The following is a 25,331-nucleotide window of genomic DNA, read 5'->3' on the forward strand; positions in this document are numbered from 1 at the left end:
TTAGATGTGACTGTCCGCTGTCCCTGGGGTATGTGGAGCAGACCACCCCCATTGAGTAGAAAGTCTCCTTTTTGGCCCAGCTGGACGTTTGCTCCTCCAGTTATGTAACGCTTGGTTCCTCAAAAGCACCGAAACCTGCCTCAGCAGAGCCGAAAGGGAGATGAGGAGGAGGGAGAGGAGGAGGAGGGAGGGGGCAGGGGATAGAGCCAGGAATGTAGAGAGATATTTTTAGAGAAGAAAGGGTTTTGGGGAGGTATGAGTTATTTTTTTGTCAGGTGGGTGGATAAGATTTTTATGGTTTCCACATGGTTAATGAAAACAGGTTCAGTCTGCCAACATTGTCTCCAGCGATACTCGATATAGGCCTAGCCAGAATTCTGTGTCAGTAATGTATTTTTAAAGGTCTATAGCTGGAGTGGGATATACTAATAAGAGTCTCTGTGATTCCATGCCTATCCGGTAGAACATTTCCTTTCGCTAAGCCCTTGCTTTGGCGGTACTACAATCGCCCCGCTTCAACAAAGACCTTGGCACCCTCTACGCAGTACCAATGCACTCCGCTAGCCGCCGTTGCCAAGTGAGGAGTCCACAAAACCAAGTGTCATCCAAGCAGCTTGGCTTGTCGTTGTAAACACAGTCATTCTTTTCTCTTTTTTTAAGTATTCATAATGAGTAATTTTTCCTCTTCTCCTTTCAGGGTGAGCCAGCAGCCGAAGCGAGCAAACGTGAGGATGGCCAGAAACCACGGAGACTGTGAATAAATTGGCAGGTGAGAGCAGAACAAGAGGCAAAAGGAGAAAAAGAGACAACCAGAGGCTACAGGCTGATCCTGGATTAGCCGCAGGGCCTGACTCCGCCCAGTCTGATGGGGAGGGGCGGAGCATGGGATTTAGTGACAGGGATATGACTCCTCATTGGCCTGAAGGGAGGTCCAAAGAGACCTGGGTTTCGGGGTGGCCTTTGTCAGGCAGTGGTGTCCTATTACAATAAAAATTGATATCTCAGTTCCAATAATCTTCCTTTATGCAGTTCCAGGAAATAACAAAGCATATAGTAGCACCAAAGGTGCGCTAATTCCTTAGTCATTGTGGATGTATGATTATGTATCTAAAAAACTGTATCAAGTTCAAGTATTCGACTCTTGTTTACTAAGTTAGCCCCTTGATATTTACTCTCCTTAGCACTTTGATAGCAATATTAAATTATCTTAATTCTCTGTGTTGTCCCCTATGCAATGGCGATTTAAGCATGTAAATCTTGGTGGGGCAAACCCCCCAAAAAATAGTTTGATGCATGCCAGCTGTCACAGCTGTTAGAAGGAGCGGACCAAGATGCAGCGTTTTTGTGGTTCCACATATTTATTTAACCAGTGAAACCGAATGCAACAATTAACTTCTCTAGGGCCGGCGGGACGAAATCGTCCCACCTACGTAACAGCCAGTGGAATCCTGTGGCGCGTTATTCAAATACCTTAGAAATGCTATTACTTCAATTTCTCAAACGTCCCACCAACGGTTCACACTATTCAACAGCCAGTGAAAAATCAGAGCGCCAAATTCGAAAACAACAAAATGTCATAATTCAAATTTCTCAAACATACAACTATTTTACACAATTTTATAGATAAACATCTCCTGAATCCAACCACGTTGTCCGATTTCAAAAAGGCTTTACGGCGAAAGCATAAAGTTAGATTATGTTAGGACAGTACATAGACAAAAAATTACACACAGACATTTTCAATGCAAGGACAAGCATCACCAAAAGCAGAAAAACAGCTAAAATTATGCACTAACCTTTGACAATCTTCATCAGATGACACTCCTAGGACATTATGTTAGACAATACATGCATTTTTTGTTCTATCAAGTTCATATTTATATCCAAAAACAGCATTGCGTGATGTTCAGAAAATATTTTTCCTCCGAAACTGCCGGTGAATCAGCACAACAAATTACAAAAGTACTCATTATAAACGTTGATAAAATATTAAACTGTTATTCAAAGAATTATAATAATCTGCAATAATCTGAGTACTGTGCTCAGAAAAAAAAAGCAGGCAATTATAGACACCGGCCATCTTGGAGTCATCTAAATGCATAAATAGCATAAGAAATATTCACTTACCTTTAATAATCTTCATCAGAAGGCGCTTCCAGGAATCCCAGGTCCACAATAAATGTTGTTTTGTTCAATAAAGTTCATAATTTATGTCCAAATAACTCCATGTTGTTTGCGCTTTCAGTAGGCTACTCAAAATGTAGGGTGCGTGAGTAAACCTTCACGACGAAAAGTAAAAAAAGTACTATTTACGTTCGTTCAAACATGTCAAACGTTGAATAGCGTCAATCTTTAGGGCCATTTTAAGTTCAAACTTCAATAATATTCCAACCGGACCCATGCATTATCTTGAAAAACGTTTTGTAACGCAGGTATCTTCTAATGTGAATGTGCACAATGAACTGAAGTGTTTTTCTGGTCACCTGCTTACCAGCGTTCTCCTTCGGGCTGTGTTTACCGCAAAAGGCTCAAACAACTTTCTAAGACTATTGACATCTAGTGGAAGCCTTAGGATGTGCTATTTGAGTCCTAACTCACTGTGTGTCGGAAAGGCAAGGACTTGAGAAAACTACAGGAACCAGAATTTAATTTCCTGGTTGGATTTCTCTCAGGTTTTTGCCTGCCATATGAGGTCTGTTATACTCACAGACATCATTCAAACAGTTTTGGAAACTTTAGAGTGTTTTCTATCCAAATATACTAATAATTTGCTAATTTTTTACTCTGGGCCGGAGTATTAGGCCGTTTACTCTGTGCACGCTTTTCATCCAAAAGTGAAAATACTGCCCCCTAGCCCTAAAATGAAGGGTCAAAAATGACCCCCCACTATGTTTAACAGCAGAGAAAACCCCTAAATTATATTTTTTCAACTTGAAATTTGATGACTTTTCCTAGAGTGACCGCAAAATTAGAAAAAGTGAAACATCGCCTTTGTTCATATTTCCATGAAAGCTGTACACCACCAGGGTACAAAGATTGTCTTAGGGTCATTTTTGAACCGGCAGTTATAAAATGATTTACACACCACAAAAACCACACACACACACACACACACACACACACACACACACACACACACACACACACACACACACACACACACACACACACACACACACACACACACACACACACACACACACAAAATGAGAAAATTAGATTATGTGTGCTACTGATTGAACTCAGCCAGCAGCTCCTGAAGAGGAAGATCACCATGGTTGGCACAGTTAGAAAGAACAAGCCCGAGCTCCCCCCTGCTTCTCCTCGCAACAAGGGGGAGAGAGGCCTTCTCATCAAAGTTTGCCTTCACCCCTGCCACCACTCTAGTTTCTTACCTCCCAAAGAGGAACAAGAATGTGTTCCTCCTGAGCATACTGCACAAACATCTGAGATGAGTGATCGTGAGTACAGGAAGCCAGCCATCATCCTGGACTACAACCACAACAAAGGAGGCATGGACAACCTGGACAAGGTGATTGGAACTTACAGCTGCAGGGGGATAACTGCCCGCTGGTCCCTGGTCATCTTCTGTAACATCATTGACGTGTCCTCATACAATGCCTTTGTGATATGGAACAAGATCAACAAGATCAACTACCTGGATGCCTGAAAAGCGGAATAAGTGCCTTTTCCTCCTGGAGCAGCAGGGAAAGGCACTTGTGACCCCACACATTCAAAGAAGGGAGCACCTCCCCCGCACAGCAGCCTCTGCAGCGCTTATGAAAGCTGTTCAGGGGGCTGAATCTTGTCCTGATCCACCTGAGGCTGCAGCGGGGGCAGGCAAGAGGAGGAGATGCCAATTCTGCCACCAAAGAAGGACTGGAAAACAAATACTATGTGCTCCACATGAGAGAAATACATCTGCAAAGTCCATGCACACACACCTGCATACTGTCCTACATGTGCTAATTAGAGTTGATTGATTTATGTTCTTCACATTTTTGTTTTGTATCTATTACCTTATTTTATTCTTATTTATTGTTGTTCTTTATACACCTTGTGGGTGGGGCAATGGTTAAAAAAATGGGAGAAGACAAGTATTTTGTAGTTGAATTCCTCATTGTACAGTATATAAGAATATATCACCATGTTGCCAAAAAGGTTCAATACTGTTATTGTTTCCCTTCAATAAAATGCATTCAAAACTACATTCTGCACATTTCTGCTACTTTCTTATGCTATACAAGTGCAATTTCTTGCAAAAAATATATGTTTACAGCTATGCAGTACCTTTAGCAATAATAATAATAATAATAATAATAATAATAATAAAACTCTACTTTAGTAAAGAAAACAATTATGACAGGTGTGTTGTAATTAAAAAGAGTGGTGCCCACTGATTAAATGCAGTCTTTCTGCATTGTGTAGAAAGAAAACCCAGATATTCACAAAGTATGTGATGAATGACAGGTTATTTTTTCATGCAAAATGGATTTGAAGTTTAAAATTCAATTAAGCTGCTTTATTTCAGGGGTTTAGTGAAAGCGGGTTATTTTTTACACTTAGGACAAAGGGAGTATACAGCACGTTAAGACTACACAAGGGTTAAACAAATGTGGTTTCTACTGACAATTGAGATGTACAAACTATGGCATTAGGGGATGATGAGTGGATAAGAGGCAATCCGTAATTTAGAATAAGACATTAACCTGTTGAGGACAAACGTTCTGCTAGCGGGAACCCCATTCTGCCTGCGGAACCCCTAGCCAACAGCCAATGGCATCGCACGGCGCGAAATACAAAACCAACTAAAATACCACAATTCAATTTTCTCAAACAATCAACTATTTTACACCATTTTAAAGATAAGACTCTCGTTAATCTAACCACATTGTCCAATTTCAAAAAGGCTTTACAGCGAAAGCAAAACATTAGATTATGTTAGGAGAGTACATAGACACAAATAATCACACAGCCATTTTCCAAGCAAGCATATATGTCACATAAACCCAAACCACAGCTAAATGCAGCATTAACCTTTGATGATCTTCATCAGATGACACTTCTAGGACATTATGTTATACAATACATGCATGTTTTGTTCAATCAAGTTCATATTTATATCAAAAACCAGCTTTTTACATTAGCATGTGATGTTCAGAACTAGCATACCCACCGAAAACTTCCGGTGAATTTACTAAATTACTCACGATAAACGTTCACAAAAAACATAACAATTATTTTAAGAATTATAGATACAGAACTCCATTATGCAATCGCTATGTCCGATTTTAAAATAGCTTTTCGGCAAAAGCACATTTTGCAATATTCTGAGTAGATAGCTCGCCATCACGGGCTAGCTATTTTGACACCCACCAAGTTTGGCACTCACCAAACTCAGATTTACTATAAGAAAAATTGGATTACCTTTGCTGTTCTTCTTCAGAATGCACTCCCAGGACTTCTACTTCAATAACAAATGTTGGTTTGGTTCAAAATAATCCATAGTTATGTTCAAATATCCTCTGTTTTGTTCTTGCGTTCAAGACACTATCCGAAGGGTGACGAAGGGTGACGCGCGGACGCGTATCGTGACAAAAAAATTCTAAATATTCCATTACCGTACTTCGAAGCATGTCAAACGCTGTTTAAAATCAATTTTTATGCGATTTTTCTCGTAAAAAAGCGATAATATTCCGACCGGGAAACCCTGTTTTCGTTCAAAGACTCAAAGTTGAAAATGGCCTCTTCACGTGCACGTGTGCACCCGTCTCATTGTTCTCAGATCGACCACTTACCAAATGCGCTACTGTTTTTCAGCCATGGGCTGCAAAGTCATCATTCAACGTTCTGGCGCCCTCTGAGAGCCTATGGGAGCCGTAGGAAGTGTCACGTTACAGCAGAGATCTTCAGTTTTCAATAAAGAGAGTGTAGAAGGCCAAGAAATGGTCAGAGAGGGCACTTCCTGTACAGAATCTTCTCAGGTTTTTGCAGTATTTATATGGTTTCTGGGCAGTAGTAATATGCAGATTAAATTGGGTACGTTTTTTATCCGGATGTGAAAATACTACCCCCTACCCTAGAGAAGTTAAAGCAGACAATGAAAGCTCGTACAATATTCAAAGATTATATTTCTTTAAAACAGGCTATAAGGTAACATGTGTACCACCAATTCAGAACAGTAGGCTAAGTTATGTGGGGGAAAGGGACCAAATTATTAGGGTGAGGCACATGGGCTACTAACAGCTTACTACACAACATACACTTAGTATTACTTTCTTAGCTACAGTATGCATATCTCCCTAGCATATTACATCATGTATGCAGCAGCATACAAGCCATTTTTGGACTCACCTTGTTGTACTGCGCTCACTTGAACAGGAAGGTGGCACGGCAGTCCTTCTTGTGGGCAAATTTTGTCATAAAACTTTGTCATCAAAGATTGGCATTCACTGGATTCATGGTGCGTTCAAGACAACTGGGGACTTGGGAAAAAATAAGGTTGAATCATGATGTCAGTGATGTTCAGGTCCCAATGAGTGACAGAACACTGAGCCAATCATGGCGCCACTCAGGAACATTCAATGTCATCTTGGTAAGCAACTCCAGTGTATATTTGGCCTTGTGTTTTAGATTATTGTCTTGCTAAAAGGTAAATTCATCTCCCAGTGTCTGGTGGAAAGCTGAACCAGGTTTTCCTCTAGGACTTTGCTGTGCTTTGCGCAATTCCTTTTATTTTGTATCCTGAACAACTTCCCAGTCCTTAACTCTTTCAAGCATACCCATAACATGATGCAGCAAAATGTGGAAAAAGTCAAGGGGTGTGAACACTTTCTGAAGGCACTGTACATGCTTATATAAATGTTTATAACTGTTAGGGGTACCCAAGCTATATTCCATCAACAAGATGCAGTTTCAAAATATTTGTGTCCCATCTATTTTCAAATTAGTCCCTTTCGCAAACTGCTAGTGCCATTTAGAATTGGTTAGCCTAGGGCTACACTATAACCCCCCTAAACATAGACTCGTTACACACTCAAAATATGCAAAAACATTGGTTTGATGAAGACAAAGATAATGTTTTCTTCAGAATCATTAAACCTAGGCCTACTCACCAAACAGATGTGTGGCTGTAATTCATCACCATGCAGTTTTCGATGTGGAATTGTCCATTTAGAAAATTCCAAATAACAGGCAGAATAAACTAAATCGAAAATATTCTGTTCCATTTTATTCTGTTATATTACCTTGTGTTTTTTTACTTTAATATAGGTGTGTCTTGACTGTGATAATGGCTCAGTAAATACGTATCTTGTCTGCTAAATTAACAAAACAAGGCTATGCCATTTCACAGCTATAGGCTTCTACAAGCAAGCACAACTGCTAAGGTTACTGCATTTAAGATTGTGTTCTATGATATAATATCACCAGGTGATATTGTAATTTCAATAAATCAATCTTTTAACTGAGTATACACTGAGTGTAGAACATATAAGGAACACCTTCCTAATAGAGGTGCACCCCCTTTTCCACTCTGAACAGCCTCAATTTGTTGAGTCATGGACTCTACAAGGTGTCGAAAGCGTTCCACAGGGATGCTGGCCCGTATTGACTCCGATGCTTTCCACAGTTGTGTCAATGTTAAGGTAAGCTTAAATAAGTTCAGGAGTAATAATGTGCTTAACAAGTCACATAAGACATTTCATGGACTCTGTGTGCAATAATATTGTTTACCATGATTTTTCTTATGACTACCTCATCTTTATACCCCCACATATACAATTATAGTCCCTTATTCGAGCAGTGAATTTCAAACAGAGATTCAACCACAAAGACCATAGAGGTTTTCCATTGCCTCGTAAAGAAGGGCACCTATAAATAAAGGAGACATTGAATATCCCTTTGAGCGTGATGAAGTTATTAATTACACTTTGGATTGTGTATCAATGCACCCAGTCACTACAAATTTAAAGGCATATTTCCTAACTCAGTTGCCAGAAAGGAAGGAAACCGCTCAGGGATTTCACCATGACGCCAATGCTGACTTTTAAACAGTTACAGAGTTTAATGGCTGTGATAGGAGAAAACTGAGGATGGATCAACAACATTGTAGTTACTCCACAATATTAGCCTAAATTACAGAGGGAAAAGACGGAAACCTGTACAAAAAAATTAATATTCCAAAACATGCATCCTGTTTGCAATAAGGCACTAAAGTATAACTGAAAACCTTGAGTGAAATGTGGCAAAGAAATCAACTTCAGGTCCATAATACAAAATGTTATGTTTGGGGCAAATCCAACACAACACTTCATTGAGTGCCACTCTTCATATTTTCAAGCATGGTGGTGGCTGCATCATTTTATGCTTATGCTTGTCATCGTCAAGGACTAGGGAGGTTTTTTTTACATAAAAATAAACATAATAGAGCTAAGCGCAGGAAAAATCCGAGAGGAAAACGTGGTCTTCTTTCCAACAAACACTGGGAGAGAAATTCATCTTTCAGTAGTACAGTTACCTAAAACACAAGGCCAAATCTACACTGGAGTTCCTTAACAAGACATCATTGAATGTTCCTTAGTGGACTAGTTACAGTTTTGACTTAAATCGGCTTGAAAATGTTTGGCAAGACTTGAAAATGTCTGTCTAGCAATGATCAACAACCAACTTGACAGAGCTTGAAGAATTTTTTTAATAATAATGTGAAAATATTATACAATACAGGTGGCAAAGCTCTTATACATTACATTACATTTAAGTCATTTAGCAGACGCTCTTATCCAGAGCGACTTACAAATTGGTGCATTCACCTTATGATATCCAGTGGAACAACCACTTTACAATAGTGCATCTAAATCCTTTAAGGGGGGGGTTAGAAGGATTACTTTATCCTATCCTAGGTATTCCTTAAAGAGGTGGGGTTTCAGGTGTCTCCGGAAGGTGGTGATTGACTCCGCTGTCCTGGCGTCGTGAGGGAGCTTGTTCCACCATTGGGGTGCCAGAGCAGCGAACAGTTTTGACTGGGCTGAGCGGGAACTGTGCTTCCTCAGAGGTAGGGGGGCCAGCAGGCCAGAGGTGGATGAACGCAGTGCCCTTGTTTGGGTGTAGGGCCTGATCAGAGCCTGAAGGTATGGAGGTGCCGTTCCCTTCACAGCTCCGTAGGCAATCACCATGGTCTTGTAGCGGATGCGAGCTTCAACTGGAAGCCAGTGGAGAGAGCGGAGGAGCGGGGTGACGTGAGAGAACTTGGGAAGGTTGAACACCAGACGGGCTGCGGCGTTCTGGATGAGTTGTAGGGGTTTAATGGCACAGGCAGGGAGCCCAGCCAACAGCGAGTTGCAGTAATCCAGACGGGAGATGACAAGTGCCTGGATTAGGACCTGCGCCGCTTCCTGTGTGAGGCAGGGTCGTACTCTGCGAATGTTGTAGAGCATGAACCTACAGGATCGGGTCACCGCCTTGATGTTAGTGGAGAACGACAGGGTGTTGTCCAGGATCACGCCAAGGTTCTTAGCACTCTGGGAGGAGGACACAAGGGAGTTGTCAACCGTGATGGCGAGATCATGGAACGGGCAGTCCTTCCCTGGGAGGAAGAGCAGCTCCGTCTTGCCGAGGTTCAGCTTGAGGTGGTGATCCGTCATCCACACTGATATGTCTGACAGACATGCAGAGATGCGATTCGCCGCCTGGTTATCAGAAGGGGGAAAGGAGAAGATTAATTGTGTGTCGTCTGCATAGCAATGATAGGAGAGACCATGTGAGGATATGACAGAGCCAAGTGACTTGGTGTATAGCGAGAATAGGAGAGGGCCTAGAACAGAGCCCTGGGGGACACCAGTGGTGAGAGCGCATGGTGCGGAGACAGATTCTCGCCACGCCACCTGGTAGGAGCGACCTGTCAGGTAGGACGCAATCCAAGCGTGGGCCGCGCCGGAGATGCCCAACCCGGAGAGGGTGGAGAGGAGGATCTGATGGTTCACAGTATCAAAGGCAGCAGATAGGTCTAGAAGGATGAGAGCAGAGGAGAGAGAGTTAGCTTTAGCAGTGCGGAGAGCCTCCGTGACACAGAGAAGAGCAGTATCAGTTGAATGCCCAGTCTTGAAACCTGACTGATTAGGATCAAGAAGGTCATTCTGAGAGAGATAGCAGGAGAGCTGGCCAAGGACGGCACGTTCAAGAGTTTTGGAGAGAAAAGAAAGAAGGGATACTGGTCTGTAGTTGTTGACATCGGAGGGATCGAGTGTAGGTTTTTTCAGAAGGGGTGCAACTCTCGCTCTCTTGAAGACGGAAGGGACGTAGCCAGCGGTCAAGGATGAGTTGATGAGCGAGGTGAGGTAGGGGAGAAGGTCTACGGAAATGGTCTGGAGAAGAGAGGAGGGGATAGGGTCAAGTGGGCAGGTTGTTGGGCGGCCGGCCGTCACAAGACGCGAGATTTCATCTGGAGAGAGTGGGGAGAAAGAGGTCAAAGCACAGGGTAGGGCAGTGTGAGCAGGACCAGCGGTGTCGTTTGACTTAGCAAACGAGGATCGGATATCGTCAACCTTCTTTTCAAAATGGTTGACGAAGTCATCCGCAGAGAGGGAGGAGGGGGGGAGGGGGAGGAGGATTCAGGAGGGAGGAGAAGGTAGCAAAGAGCTTCCTAGGGTTAGAGGCAGATGCTTGGAATTTAGAGTAGTAGAAAGTGGCTTTAGCAGCAGAGACAGAAGAGGAGAATGTAGAGAGGAGGGAGTGAAAGGATGCCAGGTCCGCAGGGAGGCGAGTTTTCCTCCATTTCCGCTCGGCTGCCCGGAGCCCTGTTCTGTGAGCTCGTAGTGAGTCGTCGAGCCACGGAGCAGGAGGGGAGGACCGAGCCGGCCTGGAGGATAGGGGACAGAGAAAATCAAAGGATGCAGAAAGGGAGGAGAGGAGGGTTGAGGAGGCAGAATCAGGAGATAGGTTGGAGAAGGTTTGAGCAGAGGGAAGAGATGATAGGATGGAAGAGGAGAGAGTAGCGGGAGAGAGAGAGCGAAGGTTGGGACGGCGCAATACCATCCGAGTAGGGGCAGAGTGAGAAGTGTTGGATGAGAGCAAGAGGGAAAAGGATACAAGGTAGTGGTGGGAGATTTGGAGGGGAGTTGCAATGAGATTAGTGGAAGAACAGCATCTAGTAAAGATGAGGTCAAGCGTGTTGCCTGCCTTGTGAGTAGGGGGGGAAGGTGAGAGGGTGAGGTCAAAAGAGGAGAGGAGTGGAAAGAAGGAGGCAGAGAGGAATGAGTCAAAGGTAGACGTGGGGAGGTTAAAGTCACCCAGAAATAGACTTATAGACTTACCCAGAAAGACTCACAGCTGTAATCACTGCCACATGTGATTCTAACATGTTTTGACTCAAGGGTGTGAATATTTATGTAAATTACATATGTGTATTTGATTTTCAATAAATGTTTAAAAGATATATGTCATTGTTTTCACTTTGTTATTATGGGCCATTGTGTGTAGATAGGTGAGAAAAAAAACATATATTTAATCCATTTTCATTTCAGGCTGTACCACAACAAAATGTGAAATATGTCAAGGGGTATGAATACTTTTTGAAGGCACTGTATATTAGGAATTGTTCTGCACTGTTTGCATATAGGCCTAGATAAATGCACACATATTTTTTCTGGCCTTGTGTGTTTCATTCAAGTATTCAAGTTAAATATAATTTATTGTGGCGGAACCTAATAAAAAAGTGGTGTTCTGTTCATAAATATGAAGAAATGTTGTAATATGAATATTTTATTTTTGCACCCCCAATTTCAGACAAAGTCATGCGGCCATGCGTGTTGTGAGTATCTGTTTGTCTGTGTGCTCGTCTTGTGTGTTACTGATTGGCTAAAAGCAGAATCACCAGGAGCTCGGCAGCAGTGCAACAACAAACATCAGTGTCATTGCTAAATGTTCCCAAGCGCGTTTGAAAGGTAAACCTGGTTGAACACAAACAATTGCACTGGTGTGTACTGAAATACACGGGGCATGATAGAGAGCTCCTGGAGCTCAATTAGCTGTTATTAACTAGATATAGGCACTCTATCGTGGGAATGACACTCCTCCATCCATAGGCTTGGTGTCTAGATTTCTCAGTTGACTCTGTCTCTTCCTCCATTCTTTGGTATGTGTATTGTAGCTCAGTCAACATGAGTCATTAAGCTCCTCGATGCAGTGTTCCACACAAGCACTTCAAGATGAAAACTACATATAAAGATACACCTCTGGTTTATATGCTGAAACAGAAATGCAACGGGTTGTTACTGTACTGTGCTTATTCAATTGTATTTGAAACAAAATCCAAATTCATAACACACCTTTGATTATAGTTACCCCATTCACAGAAACCAAATGGGTCACAAAGGTTATTCAACACAACACTTCCTCCATTCTTCACCAAACACCTGGATTGGTTAGTTGTTGCCCTCCCTGGTAGCCTTTAGCAGACAGCTGTTCCCTGGGAGCTGCCTCTCTGACTCTCTCTCTTCCTGGTCCAGCAGCTGTTGCGTCTGTGGCACGTCTTCCATCACACAGACCAGAAGCTGCTGTTGCTGCTGCTCTAGCCTGCAGCCTGGCGGCCCAGGGTTGTGACCTCTAGATGGCCGGGTCAGACTGGATGTTGTGCATGGTCACCCTGTCCTCTGCCAGACACCCAGGTTGACAGGACTAATGTGGACAGAGAGAGAGAGATGCTTCTGACTGCCTCACACAGCCATGAAATGACAGCATAATGTTTAGCGGCCATTTTCTAACCACAGTCACTCGGAAACCTTAACAGGATGAAGCATCACAGAATGGGAGGTACACACACGAACACACAGCATGACCAAATGCAGACTCACACAAACGCAAACATAGACAGACTCACAAAGGCACACAAACACAGACTTGGGGATTTTATCCTTGCCTATGTGATAGAGCTATTTGGACATTGATTGTGAAAGAAAACATGCAGGGAGATTGATCTAGACCAATACACATCTCCTGAGTTGTGCCCTCCCCTCCCTCTCCTCAGCCTGAAATGATCGATAAAGCACCTGGGTGTCAGATTCTGCTTAATTGTGGAAATAAATCAGTGACATTAAAGGACAACAGACTACAACAACAGACCTCTCTCTCTCATTGGTTAGTGAAGAAATTGGTCAGGAATTCAGTGAGGTATACACAATAGCAATGACAAAGAAAATCTGTGTTTGTGAAAGAAAGGGAGGTATTGACAGAGGGTATGTGTATGTCTGTGTATGTGTGTGTGTGATGTGGGTTTGAATGAATGAGCCTGTGTGTTTGCAGAATGTAAACTTACCTTAACACGACGCTCTGTGCCTTCTGTCTGTGTGTGCATTTGTGTGCCGGTGTGTGTCTATATCCGTATCTATTCATGAGTGTGTGTGTGTGTGTCTGCGTGCGTGTTTGTGTGCATGTGCATGACGCTGTGGTCGTACATGGGTTTCAGGGCCAGCAGTCTAAATGAGCTCTCTGCCCGAAACTCGTGTCTAAAGAGGCCAATCGGAATTACTGCGCCTCATTTGTCATGAAAATGTGTTGCTCCGGGGTCATTCCCCGACTGGGGAATCGGACGATTGCTCCAGCTCTGTGGCTGGCTCGGTGCTGTAGACGTAGCCCGTGGATATGATCCCAGCTCATTTGTATAGAGAATGGGCTGCCCTGCAGACACGTTACATGGTTATTTTCATGCTCCGATGGCCACATCGCCCTCCCTGACACTGGCTGGATGTAGACCGATGGTCAGTGTTGACTCACAAATGAGCCACTGCCAGCCACCCCAGTGGCAGAAATTGAGAAATGTGTTATATATCAAAATAGCGTCAAATAAAAGTGTGCGGTGAGAATCTTAGTTGTGTGTGGTTGTATTTGAATGTATCAGGTGCTTCACAGTAGAGGTGGGAACCTTAAATAGTCTAGTACCTTAAATAATGGTTGTTCAAATTAGCATAATCAAAATGCATGATTATACGTTGCTTCTATATAACATACACTCACTCAGGTGTTTATAGAAGAACCATGTAAGAGTTAATTTAGAACCATTGCAAGGTATCTCTCAAGGGCTTACAAATGACAAGGCTCGTTTCTGTAACTCATAACCTTGATATGTTGCTTTAGTGTACTTTTCTTTTCTTATTTTGATACAAGCATGCTACACATGCAGTATAAGATTCAATGGGTATAGCTACAGTGCATTTGAAAAGTATTCAGACCCCTTGACTTTTTCCACATTTTCCTACGTTACAGCCTTATTATAGAAACCAGGTGTGTAGAAAACAAAGACAAAACAAATGGAAAATGGAAAATGAAAAGTGGATCGGCGATGGCTAGAAAACCGGTGACGTCGACCGCCGAACGCCGCCCGAACAAGGAGAGGGACCGAGTTCGGCGGAAGTCGTGACCATACCCCTCCCACTCCACGAGGTACTGAAGGCCCCTCGCCCGATGCCTCGAGTCCAGTATGGCTCGATCTGCATACGCCGGGGCGGAGGTACCTCCCGCACCTCAGACTCCTGGAGTGGACCAGCCACCACCAGCCTGAGTAGAGACACATGGAATGAGGGGTTAATACAGTAATCGGGGGGAAGCTGTAACCTGTCTCAAACCTCGTTCAGTCTCCTCAGGACTTTGAATGGCCCCACAAACCGTGGGTCCAGCTTCCGGCAGGGCAGGTGGAGGGGCAGGTTTCGAGTCGAGAGCCAGACCTGGTCCCCCAGTGCGAACACCTGGGCTCACTGCGGTGGCGGTCTGCACTAGCTTTCTGACGCCTCACGGCCCGCTGAAGGTGCACATGAGCGGCGTCCCATGTCTCCTCCGAGCACCGAAACCAGTCGTCCACCACAGGAGCCTCGATCTGGCTCTGATGCCAAGGCGCCAGAACCGGCTGGCACCCCAGTACGCACTGGAAGGGGGAGAGGTTAGTGGAGGAGTGGCGGAGTGGCGGTGCGAGTTTTGGGCCATCTCTGCCCAGGGTATGAACGTCGCCCACTCCCCCGGCCGGTCCTGACAATAAGACCGCAGAAACCTACCCACATCCTGGTTCACTCTCTCCACCTGCCCGTTACTCTCGGGGTGAAAACCTGAGGTAAGGCTGACCGAGACCCCCAGATGTTCCATGAATGCCCTCCAGACCCTTGATGCGAACTGGGGACCTCGATCAGATACTATGTCCTCAGGCACCCCATAGTGCCGGAAGACGTGTGTGAACAGGGCCTCCACAGTCTGTAGGTCCGTAGGGAGAACGGGCAAAGGGAGGAGACGGCAGGACTTAGAAAACCAATCCACAACGACCAGGATCGTGGTGTTACCCTGTGAGGGAGGAAGATCCGTTAGCCTGTTGGGGCTAGGGGGCAGTATTGAGAATTTTGAAAAAAATATGTGCCCATTTTTAACTGCCTCCTACACCAACTCAGAAGCTAGGATATGCATATTATTACCAGATTTGAATAGAAAACACTCTGAATTTTCTAAAACTGTTTGAATGGTGTCTGTAAGTATAACAAAACTCATATGGCAGGCAAAAACCTGAGAAAAAAAAATTGTGGCTGTACTATTTTTTTTTAGTCATTGTTATTAGATACCACAGTGAGAAAGGATTCATTTCGCACTTCCTACGGCTTCCACTAGATGTCAACGATCTTTATAAAGTTGTTTGAAGCGTCTATGATGAACAGAGACTGGATGACAAGGAAGAGAAGTTGACCTCCCTGGGATGTCGTCACTTCATTATTGGCTGCACCTGCGCAATCATGTGATGCGATACATTTTTCAAATACGTTTTTCAAGACACAGGAGAGGTCGGGTTGAAACATTACTGATGTTTCACGTTAAAAATGGCTCTAAAGATTGATGCTAAACAACGTTTGACATGTTTGAACGAACGTAAATAGATTATTTTTTTTACTTTTCGCCGTGACTCCCCCCCCCCTCCGCGCTACTTTTTAGTAGCCTACCGAAGCGCTAACAACTTGGAGTTATTTGGACATCAATTATGAACTTTGTTGAAAGAAAGCACATTTGTTGTGAACATGGGATTCCTGGAAGTGCCAATGGATGAAGATAATCAAAGGTAAGGGAATATTGACAATAGTAATTTTGATATTACATGGTTACAAGATGGTGCTAACCTGTATAGCCTAGCCTATTGTTCTTAGCACAGCACCGGTTTATTGCAAATTGTGATTTCCCAGTAAAGTTATTTTGAAATCTGGCAATGCAGTAGCATTTACGAAATGTTAAACTATGAATATTAGAATGACAATATTATAATTTACCAATGTTATCGAATAGTAATTTTGTAATTTGTAACGTTGTTCACCGGAAGCATTTGAGAGAGAAAAAAAAATCTGAATTTCACCGCTACTGTAAAATGCTGTTTTTGGATATAAATATGAACTTGATGGAACAAAAAATGCATGTATTGTATAACATAATGTCTTAGGAGTGTCATCTGAGGAAGATTGTCAAAGGTTAGTGCATAATTCTAGCTCGTTATCCGCTTTTGGTGACGCCTGTCTTTGAATTGACAAAACATTACACACAGCTATTTTCAATGTACTCTCCTAACATAACCTAACTTTATGCTTTCGCCGTAAAGCCTCTTTGAAATCGGACAATGTGGTTGGATTTAGGAGATGTTTATCTTTCAAATTGTGAGAAATAGTTGATTGTTTGAGAAATTGAAATTATTAGATTCTTGCAGTTTTGAATTTCCCACCATGGTCTCTTGACAATGAATCCCTATACCGGGATAAGATCCCCAACAGGCTATTAACCTGTTAGGGCTAGGGGGCAGCATTTGCACGTCTGGATAAAAAAAATGTACCCGATTTAATCTGGTTACTAATCCTACCCAGTAACTAGAATATGCATATACTTATTATATATGGATAGAAAACACTCTAAAGTTTCTAAAACTGTTTGAATGGTGTCTGTGAGTATAACAGAACTCATTTGGCAGGCAAAACCCTGAGACATTTTCTGACAGGAAGTGGATACCTGATGTGTTGTATTGACTTTAAACCTATCCCATTGAAAAACACAGGGGCTGAGGAATATTTTGGCACTTCCTATTGCTTCCAATAGATGTCACCAGCCTTTACAAAGTGTTTTGAGTCTTCTGGAGGGAGATCTGACCGAACAAGAGCCATGGAACGATGATGTCCCATTAGACACCTGGCGCGCGAGTTCATGTTGGGTACCCTCGTTCCAATACGTTATAAAAGAGTATGCATTCGTCCACCTTGAATATTATTCATGTTCTGGTTAAAAAGGCCCTAATGATTTATGCTATACAACGTTTGACATGTTTGAACGAACGGAAATATATTTTTTCCCCTCGTTCATGACGAGAAGTCCGGCTGGCTTAGATCATGTGCTAACAAGACGGAGATCTTTGGACATAAATGATGAGCTTTTTTGAACAAAACTACATTCGTTATGGACCTGTGATACCTGGAAGTGACATCTGATGAAGAGAATCAAAGGTAATGGATTATTTACATAGTATTTTCGATTTTAGATCTCCCCAACATGACGTCTAGTCTGTATCGCAACGCGTATTTTTCTGGGCGCAGTGCTCAGATTATTGCAAAGTGTGATTTCCCAGTAAGGTTATTTTTAAATCTGGCAAGTTGATTGCGTTCAAGAGATGTAAATCTATAATTCTTTAAATGACAATATAATATTTTACCAATGTTTTCTAATTTTAATTATTTAATTTGTGACGCTGACTTGACTGCCGGTTATTGGAGGGAAACGATTTCCTCAACATCAATGCCATAGTAAAACGCTGTTTTTGGATATAAATATGAACTTGATAGAACTAAAAATGCATGCATTGTCTAACATAATGTCCTAGGAGTGTCATCTGATGGAGATTGTAAAAGGTTAGTGCATCATTTTAGCTGGTTTTATGGTTTTGGTGACCCTGTCTTTGACTTGACAAAACATTACACACAACTCTTGTAAATGTACTGTCCTAACATACTCTAAATTTATGCTTTCGCCGTAAAACCTTTTTGAAATCGTAAAACGTGGTTAGATTAAGGAGATGTTTATCTTTCAAATGGTGTAAAATAGTTGTATTTTTGAAAAATTTGAATTTTGACATTTATTTGGATTCAAATTTGCCGCTCTTGAAATGCACCTGCTGTTGATGGAGTGCACCACGGGTGGCACGCTAGCGTCCCACCTAGCCCATAGAGGTTAAACATTCTGTCTCCTTCCTAGGGTACCGCATTTCCACTTCAGGGGTGGAGATGGAGAGTGACCGCATTTCAGCCGTGCGTAATTGGCAGACTCACACCACGGTAAAGGAAGTGCAGCAGTTTCTAGGGATTGCCAACTACTACCGAAAGTTTATCCAGGGTTTTGGTCAGGTAGCGGCTCCCATTACCTCACTGCTGAAGGGGGGGACCATGTTTTTACCCGTTTTGTCTTCACCCTGTCCTACAGGCCAGGTTCCCAGAACGCTAAGGTAGACGCACTGTCCCGGATGTATGACACGGAGGAGCGGTCCATGGATCACACTCCCATACTCCCGGCCTCTTGCCTGGTGGCACCGGTAGTGTGGGAGCTGGATACGGACATCGAGCGGGCGTTGCGTGCAGAGCTCACTCCCCTCCAGTGTCCCGCTGGGCATCTTTACGTTCCATCTGCTGTCCACGACCGTTTGATCTATTGGGCCCACACGTCACCCTCCTCTGGTCATCCGGGCATCGGTCAGACAGTGCGCTGTCTTAGTGGGAAGTACTGGTGGTCCACCTTGGCTAAGGACGTGAGGGTTTATGTTTCATCCTGCTCAGTGTGCGCCCAGTGCAAGGCCCCTAGGCACCTGCCCAGAGGAAAGTTACAACCCTTACCCGTTCCACAGCGGTCGTGGTTGCACCTGTCGGTGGACTTCTTAAAGAACAGACATTTCTCAGCCTTGACGTACACGTCATGCTCCAACAGTTGACCAAGCACCTTGCGCACCAGGGACACATGCTCGGGCGCTTGTATATCAGAATGTCATCAATATACACCACTACACCCTGCCCGTGCAGGTCCCTGAAAATCTCGTCTACAAAGGCCTGGAAGACTGATGGGGCATTCATCAATGCGTACAGCATGACGAGGTACTCATAGTGCCCTGAGGTAGTACTAAAAGCCGTCTTCCACTCGTCTCCCTCCCGGACACGCACCAGGTTATAAGCGCTCCTGAGATCCAATTTTGTGAAGAAGCGCGCCCTGTGCATTGACTCTATCCAACTGGCTATGAGAGGTAGCGGGTAACTGTACCACACCGTGATCTGGTTGATGCCTCAAAAGTCAATACACGGGCGCAGACCTCCATCCTTCTTCTTCACAAAAAGAAACTCGAGGAGGCAAGTGAAGTGGAGGGCCAAAGGAATTCGGAGACATATGTTTCCATAGCCGCTGTCTCCTCTTGTGACAGGGGATACATGTGACTCCTGGGAAGTGCTGCATCTACCAGGATATTTATCGCACAATCCCCCCGTCGATGGGGTGGTAACTGAGTCACCTTCTTTCTACAGAAGACGAGAGCCAAATCAGCATATTCAGAGGGGATGTGCACAGTGGAGACCTGGTCTAGACTTTCCACCGTAGTAGCACTGACGGAAACCCCTAAACACCTGCCCGAGCACTTTCGTGACCACCCCGTGAGAGCCCTCTGTTGCCACGAAATAGTGGGGTCATGACAGACCAGGGTAGGCCCAGCACCAATGGAAACGCAGGAGAATCAATAAGGAAAAGACTGATTCTCTCCTTGGGACCCTCCTGCGTAACCATGCTCAGTGGAGCGGTGGCCTCCCTAATTAGCCCGGACCGTAATGGTCGACTATCTAGGGCATGCACAGGGAAGGGCATATCCACTGGAACAATAGGGATCCCTAAACTATGGGCAAATGAACTGTCAATAGAATTCCCAGCTACGCCTGAATCTACGAGCGCCTTATGCTGGCAATGCGGTGAAAACTCAGGAAAATTAATAAACAAAAACGTGAGCAACAGAGGGCTCTGGATGAGCCTGGTGCCGACTCACCTGGGTTAACACGAGAGTACCCTGCCTGCTGCCTCGACTCCTAGAGGAACCTCCCCAGCACCGACCGGCAGTGTGCCCTCTACGGCCACAGATTGTGCATGGAACGGCCCCTCCTCCGGTCGCCCTAAGCGCAACACCTCCCAGCTCCATGGGCGTCGGCGCGGTGGTGCTGGGTGATGGAATCAACAGACCCCGATCTGGACGTCCGCGGGTAGCCAGCAGGTTATCCAACCGGATGGACAGGTCCACCAGCTGGTCAAAGGTGAGATTGGTGTACCTGCAGGCCAACTCCCATCGGATATCCTCGCGCAAACTACAACGGTAGTGATCAATCAGGGCCCTGTCGTTCCATCCCGCGCCGCGGCCAGGGTCCAAAAGTCCAATGCAAACTCCTGTGTGCTCCTCGTCCCCTGCCTCAGGTGGATGAGACGTTCACATGCCGCTCTACCCTCAGGCGGGTGGTCGAATACTGCCCGGAAGCGGCGGGTGAAATCCTCGTATTGGTCCAGCACCGCTTCTCCTTCCCCCCATATGGCGTTGGCCCACTCCAGGGCTTTCCCTGAGAGACAGGAGACGAGGGGCGGACACGCTCCCACGACCCGAAGGAGCCGGGTGAACGGTTGCCTGGTAGAGCTCCAGCTGGAGTAGGAACCCCTGACATCCGGCAGCCGTCCCATCATACTCCCTCGGAAGAGCAAGCCGAATACCACTGGGTCCGGGTGAAGGAGGGGTGAGTGGTGGTGCCTGTGGTGGTGCTGGTGGAGGCGCTGGAGGAACTCCTCTTCTCTCCCAACGATCCATGGTCTGCAGGACGCGATCCATGGCGGTGCCGAGATGCAGGAGCATGGCAGGGTGCTGCTGGATGCGCTCCTCAACCCCTAATACCAGGGCACCTGCTCCTGCTGACTCCATTTTGAGGTGCGTGTTTCTGTCAGGCGGTGGGTAATTGGTGCAGTGAATCAGGCGCAGGAGAGCAGAAATGAGTGTACAAGGTATTTAATTCCACGTCAGCACCAGTATACAGACAATACTCAAGGTGCGGAGAAATATCGGTCACTTTCGAAAATAACGGGCGTAAATACATAACCCGGCAAACATAACCAGCCGACAAGTACCGTCATGAACAATCAATAAACATGCACACTAACATGTGGGCAACAGAGGGTTAAATAATGAACATGTAATTGGGGAATAGAACCCAGGTGTGTAGAAAACAAAGACAAAACAAATGGAAAATGAAAAGTGGATCGACGAAGGCTAGAAGACCGGTGACGTCGACCGTCGAACGCCGACTTCGGCGGGAAATCGTGACACTTATTCTAAAATGGATTAACCTCTCTAGGGTAGGTGGCACCAAATCGTTCCACCTACGTAACAGCCAGTGTAATCCCGTGGCGCGTTATTCAAAAACCTCAAAAATGCAAAAACTTCAATTTTTCAAACATATGACTATTTTACACCATTTTAAAGACAAGACTCTCGTTAATCTAACCACACTGTCCGATTTCAAAAAGGCTTTACAACGAAAGCAAAACATTAGATTATGTCAGCAGAGTACCCAGCCAGAAATAATCAGACACCCATTTTTCAAGCTGCATATAATGTCACATAAACCCAAACCACAGCTAAATGCAGCACTAACCTTTGATGATCTTCATCAGATGACAACCCTAGGACATTATGTTATACAATACATGCATGTTTTGTTCAATCAAGTTCATATTTATATCAAAAACCAGCTTTTTACATTAGCATGTGACTAGCATTCCCACCGAACACTGCCGGTGAATTTACTAAATTTCTCACGATAAACGTTCACAAAAAGCATAACAATTATTTTAAGAATTATAGATACAGAACTCCTCTATGCACTCGATATCTACCATTTTAAAATAGCTTTTTGGTGAAAGCACATTTTGCAATATTCTCAGTAGATTGCCCGGCATCACAGGGCTAGCTATTTAGAAACCCAGCAAGTTTAGCACTCACCAAAGTCAGCTTTACTATACGAAAAATGTTATTACCTTTGGTGTTCTTCGTCAGAATGCACTCCCAGGACTTCTACATCAATAACAAATGTTGGTTTGGTTCAAAATAATCCATAGTTATATCCAAACAGCGGCGTTTTGTTCGTGCGTTCAAGACACTATCCGAAAGGGTAAATAAGGGTGACGAGCATGGCGCAATTCGTGACAAAACATTTCTAAATATTCCATTACCGTACTTCGAAGCATGTCAACCGCTGTTTAAAATCAATTTTTATGCCATTTTTCTCATAAAAAGCGATAATATTCCGACCGGGAATCTGCGTTTAGGTAAACAGACGAAAGAAAATAAAGCATTCGGTCGACTCGGGCACGGGCCTAAGCCCATAGTACTCTGATCGGCCACTTGCCAAAAGCGATAATGTGTTTCAGCCAGAGGCTGCCTCGATATCGTTCAGCTTTTTCCCGGGCTCTGAGAGCCTATGGGAGCCGTAGGAAGTGTCACGTTAGAGCAAAGATCCTCACTCTTCAATAAAAAGAGCCCAGATGAAACACAACTTGTCAGACAGGCCACTTCCTGCATGGAATCTTCTCAGGTTTTGGCCTGCCATTTGAGTTCTGTTATACTCACAGACACCATTCAAACAGTTTTAGAAACTTTAGGGTGTTTTCTATCCAAAGCCAATAATAATTATTATATTCTAGTTACTGGGCAGGAGTAGTAACCAGATTAAATCGGGTACGTGTTTTTATCCGGCCGTGTCAATACTGCCCCCTAGGCCTAACAGGTTAAATAAACACATTTCCTCATCAATCTACACACAATACCTCGTAATGACAAAGTGAAAACAGGTTTTTAGAAATGTTTGCAAATGTTTGCAAAAATATATATCACATTTACATAAATATTCAGACACTTTGCGATAAGACTCAAAATGGAGCTCAGGTGAATCCTGTTTCCATTGATCATCCTTGAGATGTTTCTACAACTTGATTGGAGTCCACCTGTGGTAAATTCAATTGATTTGACATGATTTGTAAAGGCACACACTTGTCTATATGAGGTCCCACAGTTGACAGTGCATGTCCGAGCAAAAACCAAGCCATGAGGAAGAAGGAATTGTCCGTAGAGCGCCAATACAGGATTGTGTTGAGGCACAGATCTGTGGAAGGGTACGAAAACTTTTCGGCAGCATTGAAGGTCCCCAAGAACACAGTGGCTTCTATCATTCTTAAATTGAAGTAGTTTGGAATCAAAGTGCAGAGTGATCCTTGATGAAAACCTGCTCCAGAGCACTCAGGACCTCAGACTGGGGTAAAGGTTCACATTCCAACAGGACAATGACCATAAGCACACAGCCAAGACAATGCAGGAGTGGCTTCGGGACAAGTCTCTGAATGTCCTGCAGTCAGAGCCCGGACTTGAACCCGATCAAACATCTTTGGAGAGACCTGAAAATAGCTGGGCAGAGACGCTCCCCATTCAACCTGACAGAGCTTGAGAGGATCTGCAGAGAAGAATGAGAGAAACTCCCCAAATATAGGTGTGCCAAGCTTGTAGCATCATACCCAAGAAGACTCGAGGCTCTAATCGCTGCCAAAGGTACTTCAACAAAGTACTGAGTAAATGGTCTGAATACTTATGTAAATGTGATATTTTTTTTATACATTTGCAAACATTTCTAAAAACCAGTTTTTGCTTCGTCATTATGGGGTATTGTGTGTAGATTGATGGAAAAAAACATGTCATCAATTTTAGAATAAAGCTGTAATGTAAGAAAATGTGGAAAATGTCAAGGCATCTGAATACTTCGCTCAGTGAGCAGGTTTGAATTAATACTATCATGGTCATGGTCAAACTGTTTTTGCTTTTTCTTTATGTGGTATTGTGTGTAGATTGATGAGGAAGGCTGTAACGTAACAAAATTTGTAAAAAGTCAAGGGGTCTGAATACTTTCCGAATGAACTGTATATATCATTAATTTAAATGAAAATTGCACAGCAGAAACTATTACAGTACAGAATGTGTTTTAAAGTTAAAATAATGTTCTCCCCTAGCCTCTCTCAGTTAATGAGACATTAATTCCCTCAGATATGATTCAGTAACTGGGACCTTTTACGATATGCTGTGCTTGACCACTGGCCTATGCATTTCATCCTGATGAACTTTTATTCCAGTTCTGTGTGGATGAATAGATGAGATTTGAGCACAGTTCACATTATGTATGCAGTTCATTTCTCTGTATGTCATTTATTTCTCTGTCCCATTCCCCCTCTCTTACAGCCCTCCTCTCTATCTCTACCAGTTTAAGGAAGAGCACTCTAATCCAAAATGTTGAAATCCCACAAAACACTGACTGAGATTTATTTATCAAAAATGTGTTTTCATATTTGTTTCTCACTAAATGTACTTTTTGACAAGTCCTGTTGCATTTATTTATTCATGAATTTTTTTAGTCTTTCATGCATGGTGTTTTCCAATTATCCTCCATTGGCTTATTCTTCCCAAACTACACTGAACAGCCTCAATTCAGCAGGGCATGGACTCTACAAGGTGTCGAAAGCGTTCCACAGGGATGCTGGCCCAAGTTGACTCCAATGCTTCCCACAGTGGGAGGTTGACCATTCTTGATACACAAGGGAAACTGTTGAGCATGAAAAACCTAGCGGCGTTGCAGTTCTTGACTCAAACTGGTGCACCCGGCTCCCTCTTACTATACCCCTTTCATAGGCACTTACAGTTTTTGTCTTGCCCATTCACCCTCTGAATGGCACACATGCACAATCCATGTCTCAATTTTCTCAAGGCTTAAAAATTATTATTTAACCTGTCTCCTCATCGTCATCTAAACTGATTGAAGTGGATTTAACAAGTAACATCAATAAGGGATCATAGCTTTCACCTGGATTCACCTGGTCTGTCTATGTCATGGAAAGAACAGGTGTTCTTAATGTTTTCTATACAGTCTATTTCACCAACAACTTAAAAAAACAAATAGGTTAAAATGGTTACCAAAGGAGTTATGTGACTTAAAGCTTAGCCTGTCACTTAAAGGGTCAGATTTCCTTCAAAATAATACTGTACTAAAATGGCTTTGCAAATTAAAACTGTAATGTTGTGCCAGAAAAGCTTGCGTTGTGATAGACTGTTAGTCTCTACAGAAGCTTGTACAGATAATGCAGAAAAAAGTGATTTAATTGTAAAGACTAAAAGAAGATTGCTTTTTGAAATGTGATTTTGATCCATCAACCAAACCCTTCAGTCTCTCACTCATTGTGGACAGTATTGT

The 25,331-nt window shown here is 43.7% G+C and overlaps 1 protein-coding gene across 1 annotated transcript in view; it reads left to right on the forward strand.

The window, feature by feature from the left end:
* The window catches only part of lrrc4ca (leucine rich repeat containing 4C, genome duplicate a), a 117,719-nt gene that overhangs the window by 67,981 nt on the left and 24,407 nt on the right, over window positions 1–25,331 (forward strand). The window contains 1 exon segment of the mRNA XM_014125110.2: window positions 698–769. The gene's annotated coding sequence lies outside the window, so the exon portion shown is untranslated.

The sequence above is a fragment of the Salmo salar genome, chromosome ssa10 (genome assembly GCF_905237065.1).
Source record: "Salmo salar chromosome ssa10, Ssal_v3.1, whole genome shotgun sequence".
In the NCBI taxonomy this organism is placed as follows: domain Eukaryota; kingdom Metazoa; phylum Chordata; class Actinopteri; order Salmoniformes; family Salmonidae; genus Salmo; species Salmo salar.